Source organism: Rhineura floridana, chromosome 15 (assembly GCF_030035675.1).
Source record: "Rhineura floridana isolate rRhiFlo1 chromosome 15, rRhiFlo1.hap2, whole genome shotgun sequence".
NCBI lineage: Eukaryota > Metazoa > Chordata > Lepidosauria > Squamata > Rhineuridae > Rhineura > Rhineura floridana.
In genome coordinates this window covers 30,433,581-30,455,223 of record NC_084494.1, presented here as the reverse complement: position 1 = coordinate 30,455,223, position 21,643 = coordinate 30,433,581, and the positions used below count along the sequence as shown (strand labels likewise).

Genomic DNA, 21,643 nt, shown 5'->3' with positions numbered 1-21,643 from the left:
CTGTGTGTTTTTCTGAAAATTTCACTTCTCCCACCTTATCCCAAGCAGACCCTTGAATCTTTTTGTAGTATCTGTCATTTAGCCATAAGCAGCTAACAACTTTCCAAGCTTTTCTTTGAAATCATGAGGACTAGAACCTTCATAACTTGAAAATTCTGGATGAAACTTCATGCCAGCTGCAATATCCCTACTTAGACAACTGTAGCTATATGTAAAAATACATAAATGTGGGTATAACTAATTCTTTTTTAAAAAGCATTGCCTCCCTCATAATCTGTGCTCAAGCAAAGTTCAGATTAGGGATGTAATGTTTAATTGCTAGATTAATAAACCAAAGCTCTAGATGTTTGTGGGTCAATTAAATTGGAGGTGGCAAACTTTAATTACTTGAGGCTGCTAGTTAGAATGGACTCCTGGTTTTTTTAAAAGCTATTTTGATTTAAAAAATGTTAAAAGATGGCCTTTCTGTAAGGTCCGATATAAACCCTTCAATAGTGAGGTTTTTGGTAATACGGAAATAAAAATTTAATTGATTGGAAGGCAGAGCATTCCATAATTAGTTCACAGCCCTTTGTCATATGCTTATGTGTATTCTGTATAGAAAGCAGATGCTTGCTAGATGAAAGCTGTCAAATTTTACTAAAGGGGATATATTCCCTACTGCCTTGGTGTAATTTTGACTTTTGTTTGGATTCAAACCCTCATCAGAAAATTAATTATCTTGCCACTGGGTTTTCTTGCTGCTGACAACTCGCTTTTCAGGTCTTGGCCAACCATTTGAGCATAATTACCTAAAGAAAGTTGGTGGCAACAGCCTTACCATTTCTTCCACCTCCTGCTTGCATGGCTTTCATTTGGTAGATGTTGAATGATGTGTTGCTTTTAGCTTGTGATGCCCTTGTTCCAGACTTCCTTCATTGCACACTCTAAATGTGAGAAATGTATTTAAGAACTGCAGTAGGTAATTCAAATATTCTGGGACTGGTGTTATTTGGAGGGTGGATGCAAACTTTGTTTTAGAAATAGAAAGTGAACTGGGAGAGTGATAGATTTCTCACTCTCTTACCAGTCTTTATATCCCCACTGCAATTATATGATGGAACTTTAAATAAAACTGTACAGTATCTGTTTTAACATCCCATCTTTATTTATGCAATACTGGAATCTGTTCCTTTAAAAAAATATTCTGAGACCGCATGAGTAGTGGGATAGCCCCAAGGGCTTTTTCCTCCCTAAAGTTTATGAAACATTTAAAACAGGAATTTGGAATAAAACTGCCACCTCAGCCTTAATTGTGACTTTGATGGTGGAACTGAAACCCTAGAGTGTTCTCTGCAGCTTGATGCTAATGTACACTTCTGGAGTGTCCCTCTGGAGCTCAGCGCTTTACAAACTCAATTAAGAATTTGCGCCACTCCTGGGAAAATGAGGGTATCTCAAGCTGCTCTGCAGTAGACATGAGGACATTTGGCATAATCTGATAGCATACACAAAACTTGCCGAAGTAAGTTAAAGTCAACGACGTTGATGGCTATAAAAGAGGATTAGATAAATTCATGGAGAAAAGGTTTATGGCTCTACATCCAGTGTAGATTTATTATCTTCAAGTTCTATATCTTAAGACCTCTGATGAGTGCAGATAAACATCAGACTATCTTGAAATGAAGACCCTCCGTGGCGCAGAGTGGTAAGCAGCGGTAACGCAGCCAAAGCTCTGCTCATGGCCGTAGTTAGATTCCAAAGGAAGGAGGAAGTCGAATCTCCAGTAAAAGGGGTTGAGGTCCACTCAGCCTTCCATCCATCTGTGGTCGGTAAAATGAGTAACCGGCATGCTGGGGGGTAAAGAAAGGCCAGGGAAGGAACTGGCAATCCCACCCCTTATATACAGTCTGCCTAGTAAACATCGCAAGACGTCACCCTAAGAGTCGGAAACGACTCGCACTACAAGTGCAGGGACACCTTTACCTTTTTTATCTTGAAACTGCTTTACCAGAAGGGAACAGATTTTGGCCTCTGCTATTAGTCTGGAGACCAAGGGCCACTGGAGTAAAGGAGGCTGACCTCTCCAGATCCACCACTGAGATTATCTCTGGTGGAGGAGGCAGTATGTCTCTGAATACCAGTTCCCAGGAATCGCACCTGGGGAGAGTGCTGTTGTGGTCAGGTCTTGTTTGCAAACTTCCCATAGGCATCTGCGAGGCCACTGAGAACAGGATGGTGGACTAGAGAGGCCTTTGGCCTGATGCAGCCTCCTTATGTTCTTATACTCTTCCTATATTAAGTTTATTGTGGCACAAGCTTTTATGGATTAGAGGCTGCTTCATTGGATGTTACTGGATAACAGAATGGTGTGTGCAGGTACAGAGAAAATACTGTACAGTGTGGGGCTGAAAGGCCATGAAATGCAAGTTCTTAAATATCATGGCCTTTGGTCCAATTGTTGAATTCACACCTTCTATGGTTGTCTATGTTCTGAACCTATACTCTGGACAAGAGGCTACTGTAAGGCCAGAATATGGAGAAACCAAGTGGTTCCCCATCGGAAAGAGTGTGAGAGGTGTATTTTATCACCCTATTTGTTTAATCTGTATGCAGAACATATATGGAAAGTGGGTTTGGACCAAGTTGAAGGAGGTGTGAAAACTGGATGGAGAAATATCAATAAGATATACAGATGATACCATACTACTAGCAGAAACCAGTAATGATTTGAAACGAATCAAAGAGGAAAGCACAAAAGGACTACAGCTGAACGTCAAGACTTAAGTAATGACAAGATTTATGTAACTTCAGAGATGACAATGAGGACACTGGAACTTGTCAAGGATTATCAATACATTGGCACAGTCAGCCAAAATGGAGACAATAGTTAAGAAATTAGAAGGCTAGGACTGAGGAGGGCAGCTATGAGAACTAGAAAAGGTCCTCAAATGCAAAGATGCATCATTGAATACTAAATCATTCAGGATCATTCAGACCATGGTATTCCCAATCTCTAGGTATGGATGTGAAAGTTGGGCAGTGAAAAAAGATAAAAGAAAAATCAACTCATTTGAAATGTGGTGTAGGCACCATTGGTTTCATTACTCCTGGATAAGTATAGAATTTCAGTTTTAATATTTAAGGTGTGTGTGCTTGTTTGTAAGACCAGGTGCTGAGACTGCCAGCTTTCTGTAGTCTTTCCTATGCCTTTTAAAAGCAGCCAGAAATGCAGAAATTAAACAGGTGAATTCTATCCAGTCTCTGCTGGGGGAAAAATCTCCATAGAAGAGCTAGGGGCTTAGGCACGCCTGATCAGCTGCATGGGGTGCTTACCGATTAATATGTGCTTAGAGGTAGTATGAGTGGAATAAGAAAATGGCAGAGTAAGCTACAATTCTACATAAATGCAAATTAAATAATGGATATCTAGGCTGCCTTAACTGCTTCTAGAGTGCAAGAAGCACATGGCTGCTGTTAGATGTTGGAGCCATAGGCCTCCATTCCCACTGGGCTTTTTCTCTTTTTGTACCTAATTCAGTTTGGACCCGATTTCCTCCCCCTCCCCCGTTTCTGAAGTTTTCACGGCTTCCACTACAAAAATGTGGGCGGAATAGCTGATCTGATCCCTTTTGGCAAAAAAGGCGCACTATATCAGGGGACACAATGGCCTGTTCTGCCTGCGGCACCATGCAGCTTTTGCAGTAAAAATGACTTGGACATCCTGTGAGAGGAGGAGGAAGGAATCGAGCTGGGGGTGTTAGAAGGAGTTTGTCATTTGTTGCTGTCAAAGACCGCTAAAGGTAGCTGTCGATCCCTGACGTAAGCTAATGAGTTGAGCTCTTGGGGAGCCAGAGTGTAGGCACCCCCTGGCTTAAAGGCCTCTCTCTTAAAAGCAGATTGGACTCCATGAAAAATTGACTCACCCTGGCCTGGACAAGACTTGCTTGTTAAATGCTGAGCAGGATCTCACTGCAAGCGTGGAGATGTTTGTGCAAGGGGCTGAGCGAAATCGTGTGGAACGGGTTTTTAATATGCTGCAGTCTCTCTCCAGCCGTCTTTTGAGAGCCCCTTCTGGAAATAATTAGAGCTGCTAAGAATTGTTAATTCAATATATGTAACAGCGGGGGCCTGATGGGCCTTCCCCCCAACCTGTCGCTCCTTTGCCACCCATAAAGAGGCATTAAAACGGGGGAGATTTACAGCCTTCAGCGGAGAGGAGCGCTGCAAATTTTTAAATGGCGCCTTCGACAAGCGATGGCATCAAAGTAATGCATTTCTGATAGTGGCGCTGCTCTGGAAGCGGGATTTGAAAGGGACGCAGCAGCTGTTGTTTACAGCTGCTCAGTTTGAGTAGAGGGGGCTGCCGTGGCTGAGATTTATCACTTGGGGAAGCGAAATAGTTTAGAGGGGCCCTCCTGATGCCTTCAGTCAGTCATTTTTGGATGCTTCCTTTTAATAGCTCTGGGATGGGCCCTCGTTTGCCAGAGCAGTGAGCCCTTAGTACCCCCCCTCAATTGAAATCATTATTAAAGCTGGATTGGGGAGGGACGGAGGGAATATATCTTCGTCAACAAGGCAGGGTTATGATTCATTCTAGAGTTAGAGCCAACATCAGCACACGGCCCAGCGTGATTGAGTAAACAACTTGATGATGTTTCCAGCATCATTACAATTTCATTGGGATTAGTTTGGTTTAAATATCAATGTAGTGAGGATGTGGGCACATTTCAAATGACCCGATAATTCATGTGGATGGCACCCATTTGCAATCTGAAGTGTTTCCTGAACTTAGTATTTGCATTTTGAAGACTTGGTGGTTTTGAGGTCCAAAACATCCTAAGATTTGTCTTGGTTGAAATTTGGAATGTTGCTACAGTGGGCCCTCCAGATAGTCTTTTTAGGGCGCATGAGCGATGATTTGCCCTCATTATGCTTTTGGGGCAGTCACATGCAATCCCCCTTTCAATACTGTTTTCACCTGCAAAAAGTTTGGAATGATCGCACTGCTTCATCTCCAGTGAGTGCATATCCCATAACTTACTGTTGAAATCCTGTAACTTTTTATACCACAAATGTGGTTTATTTTGACCTGCTTAGAGGCCCTCCAGACAGCAATAATGTGGTGGCATTGGGGAAGCATCGCAGAACAAACTAAAGCGGGATAAATCCATCATAAATGTGGTATTATTGTCTCAAGAATATGTTGCAGAATGCACCCGCAATAAAACACCAGTCTGGAGCTCCCCTCACGTGGGTGAGCAGGCACATCCTAGTCAACTGAAATACAGCATTAAAATTTGGATATTCCTGACCTCGACAACCCTTTGTTTTTGAATTTGACTTTCAAAGCCAACATTAGCCATTTTTGAATTGAAATATTTTATATTTCAGATGTAGCTGATATTTAAGTAGCATGACACACGAAGAGTTGGCACAAGCTGGAACCTGAAATTGGTACTGGATCTTGGAGGAGATCTGCTCCATGTGCTGGTGTGTGGATTGAAGTTAGCCACGAGGTGGCACTCGAGTGAATGCATTCAGGCTAACTTAACAAGTAAGGAAGATGTTGTCAGAAGGACTTTTCTTTTTTATTTAAGGGCAGTTGATCTAAAGAGGGAAGTCAAACTGAGGGGTGTATAGTACGCTCTGACCAAGCCGAGGAAAGAGTGTCATTCAAGAGCTTGAGGCCAAGCATAGGCAAACAAGCCTCCGGACAGAGCTTGGAAAAGTTACTTTTTTGAACTACAACTCCCATCAGCCCTAGGCAACATGGCCACTGGATTAGGCTGATGGGAGCTGTAGTTCAAAAAAGTAACTTTTCCAAGCTCTGCCTCCGGAGCATAGCTAGAGGCTTGGTTGAGAGAAAAGGTGCAAGGAATGTCATACTTGGAGGCTTTCTGCTTTCGGTCTAAGGTAGCTTTTGCACTCTGAGGCCAAGTGCAAGGAAGAGGACTGTGAAATCTTGACATTGTATGTGCCATTAGGCCTAGTTAAGGCGAAAGGCCTGAGGGACATGAAGGAGTCCAAAGTGGGTGAGAGGGGAAAAAATCTGGGAGGCAAGTTGAACAATAATAATACCTAACACTTTGTGGCAATCCATTTGCGTTGGTCCAAATCTGGACAATGTTTAGAACTGAACTTGGTGTGCGCTCTATATTGCTTGGACCTAGGCCACATTCACACCAAACATTTATTCCACTGTTATTCCCCTTTAAACAGATATGGTTTCCCCCAAAGAATCCTGGGAAGTGTAGTTTGTGAAGGGTATTACAAGGCCTCTATTTCCCTCACAGAGCTACAATTCCTTAAGTGGTTTAACAAACTATACCCCTTCCCTGGGAACCAGCACCCTTCACAAACTACCTTTCCCAGGATTCTTTGGGGAAAGCCATGACTGTTTAAAGTGGAATAATAGTGGAATAAATGTGCAGTGTGAATGCAGCCAAAGTCATTATGAATGGAAATGAACTGCACACATCATGTACAAGTATAGGATTAGCGTGTATGTGTGTAGGTGTCTTCATCACAGCACAAAAATCAGGCTTTTGTGGTCTGGCCCTGGTAGGGTAGCCACCTTTTGAACCAAGCCCCTGGTCATGTGTCTTTAGCAGTGGTTTGATCTGCAGAAATTAACAGGTTATGTTTAACTCCAAATCATTTTTTTTTAAAGTGCCACCTGTTGATTTCTGCAGACCAAGCTTGGATTTGATGTATTTAGAGAAGTTATAGGCTCTTAATTAAAGTCAGAAGAGCAGACCAGGCATGAAGCCGACTGGGTGACCTTGGGCCACCCACTAGCTCTCAGTCTAACCTACCAAGCTCCTTGGAGGAAAAGGGGGGGGCTATAGATATAAAAATAAATAATAGTCTCTTTTAAAAAGTATTTTTCAAGTTCTGCTGTCTCTGGCTGGATGTCAAGGTTGAAACCCTGAATGCAAGTTACCTTAAAGTCATAGAAACCCGGATGAATGTGTGTGTGCGCTTACACACATACACACACACTAGCCTCCCAGATGGTTTCAAGCTAAAATTTTAGACATTCAAAATGTTCTCCCTATGTTTGGTGCTACTCGCATTTTAAAGGCTGAAATGCAGTACATGCTAGGGAACTCTGGCTGGGGATGGGAAGAATCCATTGTTTGCTTTTTTTACACTTTTAAAAGCCTAGACATGTTTTTGAACTCTACTCTCCAAATATATTTCTAATAGACTCTACACTCTTTAAAAAAAAAGCCATATGCAGTGTTGGAACAGATTGGGGTGCATGAACAGTTTATTCTCCTTTAAGAGGAAATCCAGACGGAAAGAAAAAAAATTGTTAGCAGCTGCACATAATTTAAAAAAAAATTGCCTATCATTTATTTTGAGGGCTACAAATGTGTAGTTAAAACATTTTCAACCAGTTGCATTTAGGGAAAGAGTGAAGATGCAAGGCTCAGCACTTACAATGGCCTCTGTCCATTGATTCTAATAAAAATATAGGAAACATAAGAAGAGCCCTGTTGGATCAGACCAAAGGTCTAGCTCGGTGGTTCCCAAATGTTTTTCTGATGGACTGCTTGAAAATTGCTGAGGGACCACTTAATCATTTTAATCATGGTGGACCACTTAATCATTTTTCTGTTGTAGCAATGGAGATGTGCTGTGGTAGATGCTGTATGATTTTTAATTGTATTTTAATTCCTTTTTATTTGTCATATATTGTGTTTTATGGTATTACAATTTGAATTCCATTGAATTCCACATTTTCATTCCTTTTTATTTGTGATATATTTGTTATATATTGTATTTTAGGGTATTACACTTTGAATTCCATAGAATTCAAACTAATACAATCAAATACAATATAAGAATAAAAGAAACAATTGAAACACAATTAAAATCAAAATGAATATATAATACAATGGATGTGTGTCTTCAACCACAAATCCACAGATGCTGCGGACTACCTGAACGAAGCTTGTGGACCATTGTTTGGGAACCCTTGATCTATGTAATCTAGTGTCCTGTTTCCTGCAGTGACCAGACAGAAGCCTCCAGGAAGCCCACAAGCAAGGCTAAGGGAAAGCAAGCATGTTGGACAACTCCATGGAAGTTTGGACTAAAACCCGGAATGGATTTCACTGCCCCACTGGCATGCAGCCACCAGCCACCACTGCTGTCAGGGGGTGCATAAAGGCATTGGGCTGGGTCAAAGTCAAAAACAGGTGCTGCCAAAGCAAAAGGTGAGTGTGGTCACTCCCTTTTCTCTCTTGACCACCTATCTCATTCTCTTTCTGCCTACCCCCTTCCCCTGTTTACTTCCTCCTTGCTGCCTACATAAAATTAGGCCAAGGGCTACAGGTTGCCCACTTTGGCTGTATTAGAGTTCAGTACATATAGCAGAAGAGGGTAGAAATGAATAGTCTGGTAAGACTGGTGGTTGAATGAATAAAGAAACTTAAGAAACGTTATTTATAAATAAAGCCATTCTGAGTACGGGCAAACATGTGGCCTTTATGGAGTCATGAGACTCACACACACTAACTAGAAGAAAGAGGAAGGAAGTAAAGCCTGAGAAAAACAAAGTAGTTACTAAAGAAGGGAAGAATAGGTTGTCTTTCTATCTGTTGCCTCCCCCCCCCCGTTCAGGTTACTTACTACAAGTGTTGGTGCTTTACCCCCAACTTGCTGTTCATGGAGGTTCCATTTAGCTATTGTTAGCCAGTGATTAACCTCTTGTCCTCTATGAATTTGTCTTATCTCTGTTCCTCATAGCATCTTGTAGCAGTAAAACCAGTGGGTAAAAGCCAGAGGCGTATGTTTGCTACTGAATTACTTTTAATGGGATCAGTTAATGTTATAGTTCTGGTTGGTGCATGAAGTGCCATGCTTGAAAATTTGTCAGTTTGAGAGAGCCACATGACCGTTGGATGCCGTTGCTGGCTCCTTGCCCCATGGTGCAGGGTTTACTTCTATCCACACTCTCATGAACTCTCAAAAGGCATTTTGTCAGGGTTGGCAAAAAAGTTTCATCCTGTGCAGAGTGTCAGCTGAATGCAATTGGCTGGCTATGGGCTGGGAGCCAGCATGTGCAAGATTTTCAGTTTGTTCCTTATGATTGTGTGAATTAGTGCTTAAATTACACCGATCCTAGAACATGAAGATGGGGGAGAGAGTAGGCAAGTGAACCTATTTTAATCTGAAATGTTGGGAAGTAGGAGATAGTACAGTAGCAGTTGTTGTTGGAAAGATAGGGAGAAAATGCTATTGAGTGGAAATTGCTATTGAGTTGTTACCACACCTTTGTTGCTTTTCCCCTGTTGAAATTTAGATTGTAATCTTTTTAGAACAGGAGACTGTTTGTGTGTATATGTTACTCTGTAAACTATCATGTGCATTGGAGTTGTTTTATTACTCCTCCTAACAGCAAGCTCAAGTGCCACCTGGATTGTAGCCAAAATGTGCCACTGAGAAACTATGAAGGATCAGCATGCTTGGAACCCCAAGATTTGCAGAAATGCAAACATTTTTTTAATGTACTTTTCATGATTTTGATAAGAACATTTTATAGTTATGGTGACAGAAAAAGATGAACAGATATATAGACTTTTTAAAAGAGGATTATTTTTGGACATGTGAATAAATGAAACAAGCTAACCATCTTCTGTGGCTTGAATACATCCAAGTGAGGGAGTATCGTAGGAAGCTGAGATGGGAAGGATGGATGTTAAGGGATATTAGTGCAAATTGTCAGAGATTTAAAAAGATTTAAGAGGGCCAGAGGGGAAGTACCAGCATGCTTGGGGAATCTCAAGGTTTGCAGAAGTCAATTAAAAAGCCCCTTAAAGAACAGGGATAGGAGAGAAATTCAGTTTGGATTTAAAGGAAAATCTATCAAATTGGCACTTTCCAGAACAACCTGAGAACTGAAACACAACCATCCTTTGAAATTCACACTTATCCAAATGTTGCAGTGCAGTTCTCCAACCAACCAACCTTTACAAAAATGCACATAGTAGTGGAAAGTGTGCGTAAAAAAATGAATGTATTCATGAAAATAACATATAAATATGCACTATATTAGGATAAATTGCTTCTAAAATGTCTGTTAAGTCAAAACTGCATACAAAATGTGTTTAGTAGGTGGAGTTTGCACTAAAATGTTGGTGGATTTTCTTGAGGATTTTTAAAAAGCAAAAATTTGCAAATTGCTCTGGAATTGTGGAGAACTGAATTTAAGAATGAGAAAGTGAGAGAATGGACATTGACAGATCCTTCCATTTGTACTAAGGAGGCAACTCTTTCCAAATAACAGCCCAATGAGGACTGAGCATGCTCATTATCTGAAGACTATATAGAGTGAAACCTGGGGGGGGGATGACGTGCGTGGGGGGGGGAGGAACGGGATGTGGGATGCCCTGCTTTGAGAGAATGTCTGCTTAGAACCCAGAAAAGGAACACTCATTTTAGGAGACAGGATATAGAAATATAAATAATAAGTAGTTGTGTACCAGACCACCTAGAAACTTAATTTTTTTTAAATGAAAGCTGAGAGTCCTGAGATTAAGGTGACTCGCCCAGAGAGGACCCCAAAAATCCAGAGTCCCCAGATGAAAACTGGAGACCTGTCAACCCTATAAGTAATGCCTGTTCTGAGCACGCTGAATCATTGGATGCACTGCTCAATATGTTAGTCAAAGGAGGCAGTTGACAGTATGGAAGATTCTGGAAGATTTGCCATCTGCATCTCCATGTATATGAAACAACAGACTGCATGTTTTTGTCCACTTGTGCTGTGGTTATTACACACCAGTGGACCATCCCCTTAGTATCTGGGTAGGCTTGCTGATGGGGTGCTTGAATTCTCCCTTCTGTTCAGTTTGATTGGCTGTTTTACATCTCCTTTTGTGGCTGGCTGATTGGCTGTTTTTACATTCACCCCCTGTTGTGGGGTCTGATTGGCTGCTATAGCTCCTGCTGTGTGCTGACTGGTGGAGGAGGGAGGCTTATATTTGTGGCAGTGTTTATATATGAGAAAAGATGGCATGTGTTCTTACTATCTCACTACTTAATATTTTCACACTTTGGGCTTACATCAGTTTTTATTTTTTTAAATTATTTTTATTATGTGTTTTTAGTGCTTTTGTTTGCCACCCTGGGCTTCTACTGGGAGAAAGGTGGGATAAAAATCAAATAAATAAATGAATAAAATAATTTTGGTGAGCACATGCTTAAAATTATTTAGTGCAGATTAATTATCCCTTAAAACACACTTAAAATCCTCATTTGTTCTCACAGCTAAGATGGTTAAAGAATGGTAAAATAAATAACTAAGCTCTCCCACACACTTCTTTAATTTTTGTTTATGCATGAATGCTAATCCACATTAATGCTTTTGGACAGTCAAAATTATTTGGAGTCAAGGGGGGTGAGCATATGTAAATGGCTCCTGAACAGTTATATGTTCAGCAGGAGGCTGTGGAAGACAGCATATGCGCCATATGTTGAAAACACAATGTTTCTCCAAAGGAACTGTAGTTTTAAGGTTGCTGAGGATTGTAATTCTTGAGGGGTAAACTCTAGTTCCTGGGATTCTTTGGAGGTAATAATGTGCTTTCAGTGTGCTTTACATGTATGGTGTGCATGCAGCCTTAGAGACAGCCACCTTTTCCTAGAGCAGTAGCTGAAAAGAGCCTGACCTGGTATTAACGATAGCCAGTTGCCCACTGATATTATAACATCTATCGTTGATACGATTACGGAGGCAATGGAAAGGTAGGTATTATGTATTGGCAGCCTTTCAGCATTAGGGTATCTGTACCTTACATGTCAAAAAGGAGTTTTAGTTTACTTCACTGCAGGGAGTTGAAAAGCTGCATCTGCCAAAATGCCCACATGTTCTCAGTTATTAAGATACAGCATCCCTAACGTTGAAAGGTTGACCAGCCTTGCTATGCTGTGATCCCTTTTGTTCTTGGTGGTACCATCCAAGACACAGTGATGAAACAGGGGCTCTAATTTTGTGTCTCTGTGGCAGCTCATCTGTCACTGGGCCTCCAGGAAAACAAAGTGTGACCTCTGCTGTGGCTGCCAATGACAGCCCAAAGAACAGCTGGTGAGGTTGTTTCACATGTGGAAATCCCCCTGGTGACATATCTTAAGTTCCCTTGTCTCTGGACCTTAGCAGCTGAGATCTCACTTTGACCTTGTGCACATCTTGAGTGCAGAGTGTTGCCAGCCCTCTGTGCTGCCCTAGATGAGATTTGAGACTCTCATTCGCAATTATATGCATTTGACATACGCTCAATGCAGGGAACAAACCTCCTTTGCCATTATAATGATTTTTTAAATAGGCTTTCATGTTGAGAAACCGCTGCTTATGCACCAGGAAACGTAGTCCCTGATGTGCTCAGCATACAGCTGTGATGGTTCAGGCAAGAGGCAGGCATCAATACATTTAGGTATCTCGGCCGTTAGTGACTACGCACCTTTTTAAAAAAAATTAAATTTGTACTTTACGAGTTGTATTCAGTGCTACTCAGAGTAGACTCATTAAAGTTAATTGACACGACTAACTTATGTTCCTTAATTTCAGTGGGGCTACTCTGAGTCGGACTTAGTTGAATGTAACCCTATATGGTTATATTTTTAGCCCTAAAAGAAACATCCCTTATCTTTTCCTAGGAACAAAGGTGGCCTGTTAACAACTTTCCTTCCTTGCAAATGAAAGGCAAGGCTAACATATCATTGTACTAATCAGTTTACTTGTCTCATTTTTGCTGAGAGCTTTTTAGTAATAATCTTCATTAATCTAATAGGCCATATATCATCTCGCAGATTCTGGACGTTGTGCTGCCCTAATGGAAAAACCAGGCACTTTCTATAGGTGGCAGGGATTGGGTTAGGTTGGAGCGGGGGCATGTCTCAAAAGCCATAAAATCAAAGTAAGATAAATAAATTGGTGACTGGCTTTCTTCTTGACAACATGGGGTGAGGAGCAGAGGTGAAAGCGCTACCAGGAGCGAGATGAAAATTGAGTTCTGCAAAGATTGAAGGGATGGGGAGAACCCTGGCGGTCTGGCTGCAGCCCTGTCCATTGATATCACAATGCATGGCCAGGCTTTTCAAAAAGAGAGTGGCGCTCCTTGATAACTTTTCACTTAGGAAAATGAATGGAAATGGACTGCCTTCAAGTCAATCCCGACTTATGGCTACCCTATGAATAGGGTTCTGTAGGAACACACTTATAACACTCCTTGTGCCAGGCTTACTGCCCAAAGACTCTCATTATGCACTTTGTCCCTGCTACACATCAAATCTCCAAATTTGTTAATATAAAATGCCATAGATGGGGAGCCTTTTCAGTTGAGGCTCCCCATCTGTAGAATACAGTGAGGTCTGCCTGGCGCCTTCCATGACATCTTTTCAGTGCCAGGTAGTCTTATATTTTCCCCCAGGCATTTGATAGACTAAGATGATGATGTCTGTATTGGTGTGCTTCCAAAGCTTTCTGTTGCTCTATGGGGGTGGTTGTTCTTGTTTTATTGTTTTGTTTTGTGGTATGATATATTTACTTTTGTTTGTAACAGTGTTGTATATCGCTGGGAGACCTTCGACTGATAAATCTAATAAATAATAATAATCATACTGCCATCTTTCTCTTTCACTGCTACCCTCTACCTACCACAAGGAACCTGCGTGTTTGCTTAGGGCTGGAGAGGAGACAGATCTGGGTAACTGCTGGGCTGTATAGTATCAAAAATGGGGAATCTGCCATTGTGTGCTTCCTTCATGATTACTACTACTGCTACTAACAATAAAAATAATAACATTCCACTTTCAACAAGCCTTTTAAGTAGAGACCTTATCCTAGTCTGCTTCTGTGTTGGAATTGCTTTTTAATATATTTTTAAACCTTCTTTTTAAAAATGTTTTTAAAGCTTTTAAAAAAATGTTTTTAAAGATATTTTGTTTTAATATGTTTTTAATGGTTGTGTTTTAATATATTTTGATGTCTGTTTTTATGATGTTTTAAAGTGGTTTTAGTGCTTTTGTTTGCTGCCCTGGGCTGCTACTGGGAGAAAGGGTGGGATATCATCAAATAAATAAATAAATACATTTCAGCTGCAGTATGTGGAACCCATCCTCAGCTAATTTGCTAAGCTTTTTAAAAATCATCAAGAAGCAGCAATATGGTAGTGGTGGGGATACTAGATTGTGAAGATAAAAGGGTGAGGAGGAGAGTTAGTGCTTTTAGGCCTTGGGATGATAATCAGAACAGATAACTTGGTTAGCGTGCACTTGGGGAATGAGGTTGGAGCAGAAGACAGATCACCACACGCATACACACAAGCACACCGCCCTGCCTGCAAGCATCTGTAGTTGTGCATGCATTTGGGCATGTGGGAGGGGGGAAACCCTCAACTGCTGCAAGATCTTGGAGACGGAGCATCTGGTACCCAAGTGCCTCTTAATCTCCCCACTCAACCTGGTCTGAATTTTCTTAAGCCTCTTGTTAGAAAGTCACCTTCAGGAACTAAAGGAAAGAGATGACCGGGTGGAGCAGCTGAGGAAAGGACTGCTCAAAAGGCGAGGAGTGAGAAGGGGGTTAGCATGCCAGCGGGCAGGTGGACAGTCGGAGCTGGCTGGGTCGAGCTGAATAATTCACAGGTGAAGCTAAGAGGTAGCCATCTAGGCCTTTCCAGGATGGAATGCCTGTTTGATGTAAATGCAAGGTTGTTATCCCCAAAGAAGCTGCTGGCAGCCTCTTTTGACACTTGTACTGTCAGTAGTTTCCATGTTCTTACATTTGGGAGCTCATTCTCTCTGTGTTTCCCTCCTCCCTGCCCATAGTAATAAAAGCTTTCAGGCTACCGCGCATAGCTGAAGGAGTGAAAAGAGGGAAGAAAAATTAATATCTGGAACTTCAGCCGAGTGAATCTTATTGAATTCTTGTTACTGGTCTTATTGAAGAGAGTTTGCAGGGTTGACACTGTGGTAATGCGGCAGGCTGGCGGAAGATAGATTTGAGTTTTGCTGAGCCAGTTTGTGGTCCCAGATCTATTGAAAAATAGGAGAGAAAGCAGAGAGCTGTGACCTAAAAATTCCCAGCGGGCTAGATCTTGTTTATCTCTCTAGCACTGTAATATATTTCACAGACGACATTAACAAGATGGTGTAATTCTGATATGTTAACCTGCCTTAATTATCTTTTTGTTCAGGCAGGCTTAGTCTCAGCAGCTTTTCCTGCAATCATTTAATTTATCAGTTGCACATGCCTTTACTCCAAGGAACTCAGATGGGTGCTTAAATTTCAGAACAACCCTGTAAAGTTGATTATGTTGAAGGATAGTGTGATGCACACCACCACCAGTGACTTAGGAGCGTCTCCAGTGCTAAAGCAATATAGAAAACATGGCCAATTTCTGCAGGGTCATGGCTATCACTCTGATTTGCCACTTTATCTGGGCCAGGAGCACCCTTAATCTATTTAAAAATCTGTATGCTGTTAGTGAGGTTGAGGATAAGACATTATGCTGAAGAATAGAAGCAAGGCAATCTCCAATAAAAAGGCATGGCAGGGATTTTACTAAATACCCAACGGGGTTGCTTTATTCATAAGCCAAAGGAACAGGATTAATGGGAGAAAAATAAGTGATGAATATACAGAAGAGATACTCAGACCAGCAGAAACATGCTTAACTACCCTTCTAGCTGCACTATCTCTAAGGTCGTTTAAAGGGCAGGACAGCTATATGAAAGGGAAAGGCTCATAACAAGGCTCATAGCACATGTGTGTGTGTGTGTGCGTATGTGCCCCATCCCCTCCTGGCAGAATCAGCCCAAGACTTGCCGCCTCGCTGAGGTGAATAGTCAAAAGGTGTCCCTCAATGGGCTGCTCCTCCTGGGCCTAGCATGGCTGCCCACTGTTGTGTCTGCCTGCTACTGCCAGTCATTTACACACTCCCTCTACCACCCGATAAGCAGCTTACCCAGTCCTGGCAGTGGCTGAACCAAGGAGCTAAGCTCTTGCTCAGCTCAGGGCCATTGGCAGCAGGTGGATGCCATGTTAAACCGTCCAAAACGTTGTGCCTGATGTAATATTAATGTCACATGGAGCATTATATTTTGGGGGCTTAAAATGGCAGCTTCCTGCTGCCCATAGTACAGAGCAGGGTGGAAGTGGCAGCCGGCCAGAGAGACCAGTGGATGGATGGACTGAACTTAGTGTTCCCCGTGGTAGGTCTGGGCCCACCTCTTGGATTCTCTGAAGGAGGAGTGGGTTTAACCCTGTGTGTCCCAGAGCCAATTCTAATATGCTAATCGCTGACGGTCAGACAGATACGTCAATGTTGAAGCCTAAGTAAAAGGCGAAACTCTGGGCATTTCCCCCAGTTTAATTTTCCTTCTCAAATTTGAAGAAATCAAGTCTCTTGAGATACAGCTTGATAAAAAGAATGTTTATATGGATTTCACCTCAGCTGTGATGCTGGCTAGCTGTTTTATCCCCAGAAGAGACTGAACTAGTTTCTCAAAACAAAACAAAAAATTTTTTCCTAACATTTTTGTTTTATTTTCCTGCCTGTTATCAGAAAGGGCAAAATCATTATCCCCCTGCAGTCAGATGATGGAAGCCTCAGACTGAGGAAGATTTACCTTAGGCTGACAAACTGCCTGCCTTTGGATCATTGTCTGCTCTCTTACTCTGCAGGAGGTGAGCAGTCGAGCAGTGAAGAAAATATTTAAGTGAAGTTTTATGAGGGATTCCCTCCTGCGCATTCACTTAATTTGATATGAAATGGCAGTCTGCAAAGACTCACGTTACCAGTTGGCATCTGCTGTTACATGGCTGGCTGTTCCTCGCTGTGTTGGTTTGCCTGCTTTACAAGCTTTGAGCCGATAAAGAGGGAGATGTGAGTGTCTGTAGGGTTTGGGGTTTTTTTAAAGTTAGCGGTGGAAATTCCTTTTGTTTCGTATTCAAAAGGCAGGTGCTGGGGGAAAAGAAAAACAATTCTCCAATGGCAAGGGGAGCGGGGCATTAGGCAGCGGGGCTCTTAGCCTTAACAAGAGTGGTTAATATACTTCACCATGGCTTACCACACAGGCCAAACGCGAGGGATGTTGGAGAATTCCAACAAAAGTGGAAACATGAGTTGAAATTGACAGTGTTTGGTTATTTGTCCCATGTCTGCAATGGAAATCAATCTAACATATATAACTGATATTTGCTGCTGTTGTCAGTCTGCAAACAATAATTAATGGTGTGATGGCCACCACCCAGCTACCCTGGATCCTTGGCTGCTTGGGGAAGGGAGATCTGGCCACAACTGAGTGCAACCCTCTCTTGCACCCTCCCTCTTCCTGTCTGAGGTACTCACTACCACCAGATAAGGGCTTAAATACTTTTACAAGGTTGCCCCTCTTCAAACAGTCTCCAAATTTCCCTGGGGTCTTTCTGAAGCCTCTTACAGTAGCACAGGTTTTTGACTTCTGGGCATGAGGATGCTTAAAATACGTGGAGACCCAACCAGGGTTAGGAAACAAGTTCTGTTTACTAAAACAAAAGAAAGGTGAGACTAGAGGTGAGAGATGCAGTACAGAAAAAAGTTACACAAAATCAGTATATTCCCCTCTGGAGCAAATTAACAATAAAATGGAACTAAAAAAGCCACTCTGTGTCCCTAGTTTATAACAGTCTCTCTTTCACCAGACTCTCAGGAGTTTCCTACGCTTGGGTAATAGCCCTTTGATTGCCTCTCTCCCAGGCACCTTATTCACTGAGATTCACCTTGATCTAAATACCTTATTATCTCAGGAGTCCCACCTTTACCTGAAAAACTCCAGACAGACCACCTGTAGTTACAGATTCCTCTTGTCAGTCATATATCCCATCCAGTAGGTCACAGGAAGTAATGAATCCCTCAGACTGAGATGTGACTTATCTTGCATACGGAATGGGATGTCTTACCGCCTTGATATCTGAGCCCCAGGATAGGTTATGTGATCAGCCAAACCAAGTCATTTGAGCAGGTTAATCCTATAATCCTTGATAAACAAATAGACCAGTAAAAACATGCATTCCTATATTATACACAGCCAGTATTGTAGTGTAGAAGGTCCGTTTGTGGTAGTCACAGCCACGCCCCCTTCCCTTCTTTTTTTTTTTTTTTGCTGCTGGGTTACGAATGAGATCCTTGTTAATGCCTTTACTCACCACAACAGATGTTCCTAGGAGCCAATGAGCATGAAAGATGAGCGTGTTAGCTACTGAGAAGGGTCTTCTCAATGGCTCACTTACCTCCTTTCACTCTGAATGGCTCCAATCACCAGGAAAGGACAAGGAAGAATGTTAGAAGACCCTTTCATGCTGATTGGCTCCCAGGATGCTGGAGACATAGGGACCTTGCTGGCATCCTGCTCCTAAAAAAGTAAGGGGTCTAAGATCCCCTGAGAGCCTGGATGACTACACCCTGTACACAGCTTTCCCTCAAAAGCATAGTCCATGTTAATAGTCCAGGAGAGTAAACTCCCATTTCTTGACACATGGATTACGGTTCTTCCCCCACTCCCCCAATCTGCATTGCGTTTCCCTTGCATTGAAATGAATGGGGTTGAATAACATAATGACATTGTAATTTACGTAATTAATTATGTAAATTACGTAAGTTAAGTAATTTTGCCAAAGCTGACAGCGAGACGAATAATGGAAATAGTGGTGCATGTGACAAATATAGGAAGGAACAGAAAATGATGCCTCCTTACATCCCTACCAAACCCACACAAGATCATCACATTCTTGTCACGTACATTAACTGATAGAGATTAATAATAACTGTGGCAGAGTTCTATCCCTTCTCCTCAACATCCCTCTCTTTCCGGGGTCCAAGCTGTGTGTGCCATTCCTCGTTTTGCTGTTACTGTGACTGTCAAAAAGCACCACCGGTGAACACGAAGGAGATACTGGCAAGGGGGGAACCCCAAAGTTTGCAGAACCCCAAACCTTTAGGAAACCTCCCCAATGAGGACTGAAAATCCTCAGTGGCCACTGAATGCAGACTGATTGGTGTGTGTGTGTGGTGGGGGGAGACAGAGAAGTGGGGAGAATGGGATGGAGCAACTAGGATCCTGAACAGCAGGATTCCATTTTATTGAAGGTCCCTTTCTCCTTTGGGTTTATAAAATAACACTAGCAAAAGGAAACAGTTTGTTTCCAGGAAGCAAACACTTTGAAATTTGGGGGCAGGGATAACGGAGGGAGTGCATAAAGGCGGAAGTGTAACAAGGGATTCATGTGAGCAAACGCAGTTGCCTATATTTATTTAAAATATTTCTATCCTGCCCTTCTACCCTACAATAGGGCACTCAGGGCAGCTACAATAAAATCGCACGCATATATAATAAAATACACAATAAAAACACAAAACATTACAGTAAATTAAAATGCATAAAATACTATTAAAATACATAAAATGCATTATGCATACACATACAAACATACATACATGTATATATGTGCATACACATATATAAGAAAGTGAGAATAAAACAACTTAAAAGGTAAAAAAAGGTAAAAAACTTAAAACAGTGTCAGGCTGCCGGCCGATTAAAGAAATCCTAGGCTGCAATTCTAAATACATTTGAACATAGGAAGCTGCGTTAGACTGAGCTGGACTGTTGTCCCATGTAGCCCAGTATTGCTACACTGACTGGCAGTGGCTGTCCAAGGTTTCCGATGGGACTTTCCCAGTCATACCTGGAGGTGCAGGGGAATGAACCCGGGACCTTCTTTACGCAAAGTAGATGCTCTACCACTGAGCTGTGACCCTTCCTTGTAGGCAGCACAGCACAGCACAGGTGTTCCCACCATAGGGGACAATGTGGGAGAAGGGGCAGTACCTCTCAAGACTGTCCCCATGCCATCTATCCGCAACCCTGAAAAATGGGAAAGAAAACTGCATTTTGAGTAGGATCCAAGGAACGGCGCAAATAGTTGCGCATACCTAGCTGTCAGGGTTCAGCCCTGCCAAGACCTTGAATCTGGGGGTCCCTTGGAGAAGAAGAGGCAAAAGAAGCTGGGCCCTGCAGCACCACCAGTGACTCTGAGGAATCCGCTGTTCCTGCAGCCTTCTTGGATCCCAGCGCTGTAGTTGCAGGAGCAGAGATCTCCATGCCAGATGCCTGGGCTTCCAGCCAGCTCTTGGAACCCCCACCCCATGTCAACCCCCCTCCGCTCAGGAGCAGAGGAGACAGTGAGCTGGGAAGAAACATCAAGACTGCCAGCGAAGCGTCTGGCTAGCCGCACAAGGTAATACTTCATGTGAGATTAGGAGCTGAATGGAGCCTGCCAGAGTGCCTGCCTGGATCAAGGCCTGGCTGATAGTTGGGAAGGATGGAGCCTCTGTAGGTCCTATCTAACCTCCCTGACTGAGCCTGGCTGTTGATGAAGTAATTGTTGCCTTGCAGCTCTCTGCTAAGCTCCAGGCCAGTGCAAGGCCAGCCAGCTAGCTGTTGGGTTTGTATCTACAAGTCTGTTCAGGACCAGGGAAATGCAGTATGAAGGCAGCTTTTGACTGGTGTTCCTTGAATAGTAGCCCCCTACCTATGCACATGACAAACCCCTTTGAGAAGTTTTTAAAAACTGTTTCAGATAGGGGCGCTTGGTTGGTCTGCTATTATTGAAAAAACTTCCACTGGGTATTCCTCTTTGGGTCCTGGTCCTTGACTGTAAGTATGACCAGTTAACTATTAAGGGGTAAATAAATGATACTAAACGTGTGCCCTAGGAATGCATTCCTGTGAACAAAAGGGAGACAGCAGTAGATGCTCCTATCAGGGTTATTCAAAAGCAGGTGTCTGCTTCTTGATATCGTCAAATAATCAGTGACAGTTCCTTGAAAGTTTGGACTAAAATCCAGGGCAGATTCCACTGACGTGGAGTCACCAGCTGCCACTGTAAATAATACTTCACAGAAGAGCGATCAAATCCACTGAAGGCGTGCAGTAATATTCCTACACTTCTCTTGGCTCTGCCCTCTACAGTGTGGGTGGGGAACCTTACGCCCAAGGGCCAAGTGTGGCCCTCCAGGTCTCTCTGTCTGGCCCTTGGAACTCTCCCCAGGCTACACCTCCCTCTCCCCAAGCCACAGCTCTTACTCATTTTGCACCCCAAATATTTTTGTCTGGCTGGAGCGTGTCCTTGAACACGGACCATGCCTCCTGCTTCCCTGGATAGAGAACAGAGAGGCGGGTGTGAGTGTGTGTGGAAACAAACCCACTGCATAAAGGTAAAATTCACATTAGTTGCTCCACCCCCGTTTGCCTCTGGCCCCGCCCCCCACTTACTCGTGGCCTCTGTGAGGTTGCTTAGAAAGGATTTTGGCCCTCTGGCTGAAAAAGATTCCCCATCCCTGTTCTGCAGCCTGGGTGGGGACCCTTTTTCAGCCCAAGAACCACATTCTGTTTTGGCCAACTGTCCGGGGGCAACATGCAAATGGTGGGCAGGGCACCCCTGAGGCAAAAGTGGATGGAGCTGTGAAGGCAAGGCAAATGTCACCTTTGTACCCTGGGCTGGTTTCTACACACCTCTGTCTATCCTCCATGCAGGGAAGCAAGAGGCATTGTCAGAGCTCAAGGGCACATTCCAGCCAGGCAAAGACACTCCAGGAGGGTATGAAGCAGG

At 42.8% G+C, this 21,643-nt stretch overlaps 1 long non-coding RNA gene across 4 annotated transcripts in view; it reads left to right on the top strand.

The window, feature by feature from the left end:
• Positions 1-5,378: 5,378 nt before the first annotated feature.
• LOC133370335 (uncharacterized) overlaps positions 5,379-21,643 on the top strand; it is a 41,943-nt gene continuing 25,678 nt past the window's right edge. For 3 of the 4 annotated variants that reach the window (XR_009759118.1, XR_009759117.1, XR_009759115.1), the window contains exons 1-2: positions 5,379-5,536; positions 7,918-8,207. This is a non-coding gene — a long non-coding RNA (uncharacterized LOC133370335). The remainder of the gene's footprint in view (positions 5,537-7,917; positions 8,208-21,643) is intronic. The other variant, XR_009759116.1, reaches the window with a different exon arrangement.